We start from the raw sequence: 8,758 nt of genomic DNA on the forward strand, positions 1-8,758 counted from the left end.
CTCCCTCTCTTCCCCCCCTCTCCCTAAGAAAGCCTGCCATGCTGTGGCTTTGGGGCTCTCCCCCTCCCCTTTGCAGCTACAGGATAAGTTTGTGGTTCTGCCTAGCATCTACCGCCATGATCCTTGGCATATGGGCTGAGCTATGCTCAGTCACATGCACGGAACCCACCCCCTGAAATCCTGTAAGACCCTGAATGCCACATTGTCCTACAGAACTGAAGGCTGCGCTCATCATCCTTTGGAACCCCATTACACCACCTCCGTATCCAGCAGCCATCAAGCCTATGAGCATCTGAACACAACTAAGCTTGAAACTGGCTGATCTAAGAAGCAAGCATTCCTGCCACAGGGCTCCCTGGCAAGGAGGAAGAGCTCTGAGCATGTCCCCTGGCCGTGCAAACACGGCTTAAGCAGGAGCTGTTATCAGCCTGAAGCATGGACTGGGTAGAGACACCGCCTGGTGCCTGATGCCTGACTGGATGTGCTAGGGCCAGCCTCTTTTGGATACTGTGTAATGAGGGGGCTATCAGGGATTGGCTGAAAGTCAGCTCAATGTTACGAAAACCGCACTCCTGAGTTAGGCTTCAGTTTATTTACTGCATTAGGCTGTGGGTTGTTGCTTAGCAGCTACAAGGCAAGACATCCAATCCCACCCTGTCCTAGGGATGTTGGCAGACACAGCTACAAAGTCAGAGCCCCACAGCCCAAGGGTGAAGCGTTATGGCTTCTCTGTTCTATGAAGGACACTCGACGTGGGGTGGAGCCAACCCAGCCACTCTCGCAGCTGGTTCCTGTCAGTCTGTGAGAGGGGTCCATGTTGAAATAAGCAGGAAGGAAAAGTCAACGGCTTTTTGAGACGGCTCCGTTGCTATGGCAATGAACAGTGATGATATCAGTACAAAGGAGGAGTGGTCCTCAACCTGAAGCATGATTTTTACCTAGGAGCCACTGACCCTTGTCTTTGGACACTCGGGTTATATCAGCCTGAGATGAGTGTTCCTGATATTAACCGGAGAAAACCCGAAATGGCAGTGACCATCCAGCAGAGCCTATCTGCTCCTCTACCAGCATGCACGTCAGAAGCAGGACGCTGGTGCCCATGGGGAGGCAGGCGAAAAGTGTTTCGGCTCAGTTTGGAAGGGGATTTGAGTTGAAGAAACAGAGTGGAGTCTTTGAGGAAGCAGTCACCTCACTCAGAGTAAAGACAGGGAGGTGGCTGTAGGACGGTAGCCAGCTTAGATGGCGGGTGCCTTGTCCCACCTTATGCTTCTCAGAGGTCAGACTCACATACAGGCTCCACTCTGTCCCTGTGGACATCATGGGACTTGTAGCCAAGTGCCAGAACTTGTCCCCAGTCCAGAGTCTCCACACCAGAAACACAGGCACATCCCAGCCCAAATCCCAGATGACACAAGGGCCCAAAGGCAGAAGTAGACCCACAGCAGTGGCAGTGCAGGACCCCTAGGAGCTGTGTCACACTCTGCCCCTGAGCCTACCTGTTCCTACTGAGTTTCCCTGCATCCTGCAACTTATCTGGCGTCCTTCCAGTACACACCTTCCATAGCTCAGTCGAAGAAACAAGGCTGCTGCAATGCCTGCACTCGAGCTGGCTTGGGTCTTATTCCTACATCATTAGTACCTAGAGCATGGATGGGGGGGAGGGGGCTGGGTCTGCCCAGAAGATAGAGAAACTGCCACACATAGGAGATGGTGAGTCTCTCTGTAACAGCAGAGAGAAGATGGTTTAGGTGTATGACAGACAGCACACGGTTGTTCTCCAATCTTGCCTGGACAATAGAAACAATGTATGGGAAAAAGATAGACCTGATCCAGGCCTGGAGGATAGTCATAGTTGGTCAGTGGTTCACAATAACCCTGTACCCCCTCGCAGTAGGAGTGGCATTCAGTTCTAGCCAATCAAGACTGAACAGCACCTACTAACGGCCTCTGGAGGAACGATACAAGACACAGTGAATCTCATCCCCAGCTCTTCTTTTCCTCTTTTGGACAAAACCAGATGTTTGAGCCATGCAGCTATGGTAAAACCAGTGGGCTAGTATACTTAAGCCAGTGGGTAGACCACAGGGGAGTTGCCCTTTTCCCCCTGCCCCCTGGCTACCCAGGAGTTGCCTTCTCTAGTTGTGTGAACTCATAAATCCTTTCGATGTTAGCCAGGCGTTCCACTTTGCATTCACTTTCTCCAACATGAGTTCTAAGGTAAGACCCGAGAGACCAGTTCCTCTCGGATATCATGCTGGACTTCACTGCTGGTCCATGAACCACACTTTGGAGGTAAAGTGGTTTCCCCTAAAAGCCTGTTTGGTTTTTTTCCCCAGTTAATATTGGGAACACTCACCTCCAGCCTGGACAACCTGAGTGTCCAAGGACAATAACCAGTGTCCCCGAGATAAAACCCCTCTTCTCTCACACATCACCTGTGCTCAAAGCACCCCAACTCTCAATCAATCAGATTGGATACTCTTTCCTCTGCCTGTAAGAGGAACCCTGAGAGGTGGGTGGGGTTCTCCATCTAGGGCCGCAGGGTCAGGGTGGCAAGGTCAGGCCAGGCCAGAGGGTCATGAGCCTGCCTGAGAAAGAATAGCAATTTTGGGGGAGCCAGGAGACTGGCGCAGCTGCTGATTCGGGCTTGTTCTACCACCCAGGATTCAAGGCAAGCCTTCTCCCTTCTCTATCATCTCCGCGGGCCCCTCCTTGTTATGTAGTAAAGTCTCCCCACTTCCTTCGAAACCTTTAAGATGATAGAATTAAACCCCTTCTCTTCAGACTGCCCCCATATTGTCTGCAGTGTTAATACATTTCTTATCTCAGATAACATTCATCTCAGCATGTACCCCCCCAAACCTACCATTCCCCTCTCCATCCTTTAAACCTAACAGCATTGTTACAGAGGCGCAGATGGCCGTCTTAGGAGCCCCCTCCAGGCAACACTGCTCCACATTTTTTGCCAATGCAAAGCCTGGTGACACATCTCCAAAGAACTTAGCAAAAACCTTGCAATGGAAACTTTTGCACATGCAAAGCTTATGAATGGTGGACTTGGAAGATGGGCACGCACCTGCCTCACTCCTTTATGGCCATATCAGCAGCCGTCTTCTCAACCTTTGAGGCTCAGAGGTCTCCTTCCTGTATGTGATGGCTAGTTTGGCTGCCAACTTGAGTATATCTAGAATTCACTAAGAGGCCAAGTGGATGGTACCTCCATGAGAGACTTCCAATTCACTAGATCACTCAAGGTAGGAAGACCCACCTCAAATCCGGGTCATTTAATGTCAGAGGACCTACCCCGCATCTGGGCCACACCTTCTCACAGTGGTTCTAAAGGACAGGAAGAAAGTTTTGTTATTTACCTGACTGGCCTTGCTCTCAATTCCTTGGCATTAGAGCCTACTTCTGAATTCCTACATATACTGAAGACCAGCTGAGACGTCCAGCTTCATAGGCCAAACTGGACTCTTGGAGTCTCTGTTGGGGAATAGTCATTGTTGAACTAGGTGGACCACAGCCTGTAAGCCACTCTAGTGAATCCCATATACATGTGTGTGTGCATGTGTGTATATAGTATGATATATATATATACATTATTATGTATATGAACACATGTACATATGTAAATGTATATGTATATATACACATGCACATACACATACACACACACACGTATATATATATATATATATATATATATATATATATATATATATATATCAGTTCTTTTCCTATAAAGAACTGTAATACACTGTTCTGCCATATTCTTAAGCCCCTTATGCAACACTAGACCCCAGTGAAAGTCTCTCCCAAATGAAAGCTTGGGGTTTTTTTTTGTTTTTTGTTTTTGTTTGTTTTTGTCACAGGGCAACTTTATTGAGTGGGAGCATGGTCACACCCAGCAAACACGTGTCTCCTCTCATTCACTCACACACATAGTCAGTCTCTCTCTCTCACACACACACACACATCCAGCCCTTGCCACAGTCCAGTTCTCAGCCACAGGGGTGGGGAGCCTCCTAGATTCCTAGGATCCAGAAGCAACAGGTACCTGAGGGAGACCTGGGGGAGGACAGGTTCAGGAGTGGTGAGAGGAAGTGGCGGGGGAGTGCAGAGAGCAGGGGTGGGCTGGGTTGGGAACACTCACCAGACAGCTACACCAAGAGTGAGATCCCAGCCCTGGTGGCCTCAGCTTGGCTGCACCCCCTTCCAAGGGGCCTTCCAAGGTGTGGCTTACACACTCAGGGGTTGGGAAGGGCAGAGTCTCACTCGTTTTAGTCCTCTCTGCAAGCTGGGGACTGGAGGACAAGGCAGGCTAACAAGCTTGGAGGCTGCTTCAGCTCTGGGGCTCCTCTGGAGCCTCACCGCCCTCTTCCCCAGCATTGTCGGCTGTCCACAGCATCAGGTTGTCTCTCAGGAGCTGCATGATGAGGGTGATGTCCTTGTAGGAGTCCTCACTGAGGGTGTGCATATTGGCCATGGCCTTGTTGAAGGTGGTCTTGGCCAGTGAGATGGCCTCTTCGGGGCTGTTGGCTATCTCCTAGTGGAAGATGGAAAAGTTCAGGGCCAGGCCCAGGCGGATGGGGTTGGTGGGCGGCATCTCCTTCTTGCTGATGTCAATGGCCTCCTGGTAGGCTGACCGGGCAGAATCAATGATGTGCTTCTTGTCATCACCAGTGGCCACCTCTGCTAGGCAGCGGTAGTAGTCACCCTTCATCTTCAGATGGAAGACGCGGCTCTCTGCCTCCCCAGCCCCTTTGATGAGGTGGGAGTCCAGCAGGCCTAGCACGGTAGAGGTAGCACCCACCTCTGAGCCCGGTCTCTACCTTCTCCTGGTACTCTTTCACCTTGGGGCCCTTCTCTTCTAACCCCTCCTTGCTGCTCTTCTGGACAGGACCACCACATTCTTGTAGGCCATGGAGAGCAGGTTCCGCTCCTCACTGGAGAGCTCCTCACTCTCTTCCATGGCACCCTTCATAAAAGCTACCATGTCCTCATAGCATTCAGCCTGTTTAGCCAACTTGGCTTTCTGGATCAAACTGGCTCTCTCCATGACTCTGAAGATGGACAGACAGGCGGGCGAACTGGCTGCCTTGAGACTAATGCTGGGTTCTCAGAATGTTTTTTGTTTTGTTTTGTTGGGTTTTTTTGGGGGGGGTAGTTTGAGACAGGGTATCTCTGTGTAGCCTTGGCTGTCTCACTCTGTAGACCAGGCTGGCCTTGAATTCAGAAATCTGCCTGCCTCTGCCTCCCAAGTGCTGGAATTAAAGGCATGCGCCACCACTGCCCATGAAAGCTCTTTTGTTGCATAGTTGTGTTTTCATTGAAGAGAACAGTAGACCAATCTAGTAACATGATGAGCAGACAAAACCCTGGGCTTCCAGCCCCTTGCACCCAGCAGCAGCAACCACAGGACGGAAGTGACCCCCAAAGCTATAAGTGCCTAGGAGTCCCTAAGCTCTCAAGCCCTCAGCTCACTCAAGATCTAGGAGGCAGCTGAAGAGTTCCAGAGAGTAGCCAAGAGCAAGAACTGTGGAGACTGTGAAAACCACAGTAGGCTACGCTCTGCAACTTCTAGAAGCTGGCATCTCCAGCTCTGCTATGCCTTTGAAGTTCATCATAGCTCCTTGATGTCCATATTTTCTGCCACTCGCTGGCAAATGCAGGTCCCTTGACTTCTAATATACTGGGAAGACTTCTGTTCACCTCCAAAGACGTATGTGATCCCTGAGGATGGTGACTGTGACAAAAGCAATGATAAAATGTTGATGGCAATGATGACAATCATGATGTTAATTGGGATGATGATGGTGATCATGTTGATGGTGATGCTGATGTTGATGGTGATGCTGATGGTGATGGTGATGCTGATGGTGATGCTGATGATGATGGTGATCATGTTGATGGTGATGCTGATGTTGATGGTGATGCTGATGATGATGGTGATGCTGATGTTGATGGTGATGCTGATGATGATGGTGATGTTGATGGTGATGCTGATATTGATGGTGATGCTGATGTTGATGGTGATGGTGATGCTGATGTTGATGGTGATGCTGATGGTGATGGTGATGCTGATGGTGATGGTGATGCTGATGTTGATGGTGATGCTGATGATGATGGTGATGCTGATGATGATTGTGATGGTGATGTTGATGGTGATGGTGATGCTGATATTGATGGTGATGCTGATGTTGATGTTGGTGGTGATAATGTTGACAGTGATAAGGATTACTTGGTGATAAGCCCCACAGTGTAGTCATTGGCAGGGCCATGCTAGATGGTCTCCAGCAAAGGTGCTGTGAACATGACCAGACTGCTCCTTTTTTGGCTTAATTTGGCACACAGAGAAAGGAAGACTAGAAAATGGGAGAGCAAGCCAAGATGCCAACACCCAATAGGCTTTCTCTATACCAGAGGTCACAGTGGGGTCTAATGGCTGAAAAACAAAACTAAACACATAGAAACTCTACCCATGCACCATAGTGAAGCCCTGAGTCCAAGCCAGAGGCTCTTGGCCTAAACCCAGGGGAACCTGTGCCCAAGGGAACCGTTGCCAGGGAGAACAAGTGAGGTGTGGGAACAGAGTCCTGATGAGCTGAGCACTCATTCTCGGGAAGAGAAAACAGGAAATGCTCTCTGGCATTGGTTAACTAACTTGGAGGCTTTTGTGTGTTGTTTTAGCCTGATTTTACCAGGCAAGCTTTGATGCTAAAATCTCACCCTTAGAGCTTGCGCCTCCGCCTCTCTGGTCAGTGTTACCCAGTGCTGAGGGAAGCTGGCTGTGTAGCAGTCTGCTTAGTGACTGGCAACACCTTGTGTGAGGGTAGGTCTGACAGATGACAGGCACAATGGTGCTGCAAATGAACCGTTATGTCAGCTGCAGACTGTGTTGTGACTCTGGTCATGTCTTGGCCGATCTGTTGTCAGCACAGCAGCTATGAACACTGTCTCTGGACATGATATCACTTAGCTGATGCTGAGTGAGAAAAGTTGGAGGGGCAGAGAACCTGTTGACTGATTAGTCTCAGAAGCTAGGACCTCAAGGTACCTGCAGACCTGTTGGAGAGTCTGTGGTGAAAGTCTGTGTTCAAAGGGAGAAGAAGGAAGAGGGGGGAGGAGGAAGAGAGGAGAAGGAGAAAGAAGTGGAAGAAGAGGAAGAGGAGGAAGAGGAGGAGGAAGAGGAGGAGGAAGAGAAGGAGGAAGACAAAGAAAACAATGACACAGGAGTCTGAGGTCCCTAGGCAGTGAAAGCAGAGGTAAATGCAGTGACCCAGGAAGGACAGGAAGTACCCATGTGTTCCAAGTAATTTAGTTCTCCCCAGCCCCCAGTCTACCGGGTAGTGCTTGTCCACACTCAGCACGGGCCATTCCCCTCAGTCACTGTCCTGCATGTCAGCTTTCTTGAGAAATTTCTCCACAGACACACTCATTCTAAACATTCCTCAGTTATGTTGGGTTAATAGTCAAGCCCACTATCAAAGGTTCCGAAGGTGCTCATTCTGACCTTGGCTTCGGATGAGACCCGGCATTCTTCTCATGTCAACCTTCAGATCTGCACAGGCCAAAAGTTGGCCTTATGCTTACTCCATGTGACCTCAGAGCCCCCAAGACTTGGCTTCTTCATCTGGAACATGGGGATGGTGACCACAAGGGTCTCATGCCCATCAAAGTCTCATGAGACATCTGAGGGGAGCCCCAGCCAGAGCTTCGATGGTATTGCTGCAGTCACTCCAGGGAGGAGGCTCTGCTAACTCTTGGCAGAGAGGGGAACAGGAGGGCATGCCAACGCAGAAGGAACTAAGACAGGTCCATGGGTAGACAGGGTCTCTCTCAACAGGGCAAGGAAATGGTCAAAGAGCAGTTGCTACAACTCAGCAGACTAGCAAAGCTCCTCACCCCTGAAGCCCTGGACCTTCCAAATGCCCTCTCCTCCCTCTTACCGCAGATCACCCCCAGGACACACAGGTAGATCATCAACACTAGAACAGCCATTATGCATGAAGCACAGCCTGTAGAAGAGAGATCTAACTAAGCACACCCAATTTAAAACAAGCAAATAAAACAACCTAGATTTGGTAGCATGTCAGACGGATGCTTGAGTCCTGAGTTTTTAAAGCTAGTTTCTGAGGTGTAGCCACCTGCTCAATGTTCCTTCCTTGACCTCTCCTGTCTCTCTCCTAAGTGACTATAGGTGTCCCAAGCCATCTCCCACAGGCACATGCACACCCTGGAAGCCCCCCATGGTCCTCTGGTCCCCACATTCCCAGTGTGTCATGAATGAGCTATGACAGAAACACAGATGGACATACCTCTTTCGGTGGTCTCCAAGTTAGGGTGAATACCAGTAAACTCAGAAACTGTGTCAATTCGTTGTCTGCAGTTCACCAAGCCTACACTTGCTAGACCTGGCCTTGCCAGCCTCAGTGACTGTACTAACTCTTAGCTCACACACTGGCATCTATATGAGTTATCCAATGGCTGCAAGGGGCTGAGCGGGGTTGCAGAGTTCAGAACACTGCCCTGCAGACGGAGGCAGGGAGCTGAAACATCTTCAATGATACCCAGCATAAAAAAATATATATGGTCTAGAGCCTGGAGACAGATGTGAGGTCCTCTCCTGAGACAATTTTCCTGGACTAAGAGTGGCCAAGTGTTGGGTTGACACACCTACTCTGTCTCACGGTTGGGGTGCTCCAAGTGTGAGGGCTTACATCTAATGCGACCGATCTCAGAGGCCTGGTGTTTCTGA

At 49.9% G+C, this 8,758-nt stretch overlaps 1 pseudogene; it reads right to left on the minus strand.

Moving 5' to 3' along the window:
• Nucleotides 1–4,252: 4,252 nt before the first annotated feature.
• LOC116092540 lies at nt 4,253–5,059 on the minus strand (annotated as a pseudogene).
• Between the last annotated feature and the right edge of the window lie 3,699 nt (nt 5,060–8,758).

This window comes from Mastomys coucha, unplaced genomic scaffold, assembly GCF_008632895.1.
Source record: "Mastomys coucha isolate ucsf_1 unplaced genomic scaffold, UCSF_Mcou_1 pScaffold15, whole genome shotgun sequence".
In the NCBI taxonomy this organism is placed as follows: Eukaryota; Metazoa; Chordata; class Mammalia; order Rodentia; family Muridae; genus Mastomys; species Mastomys coucha.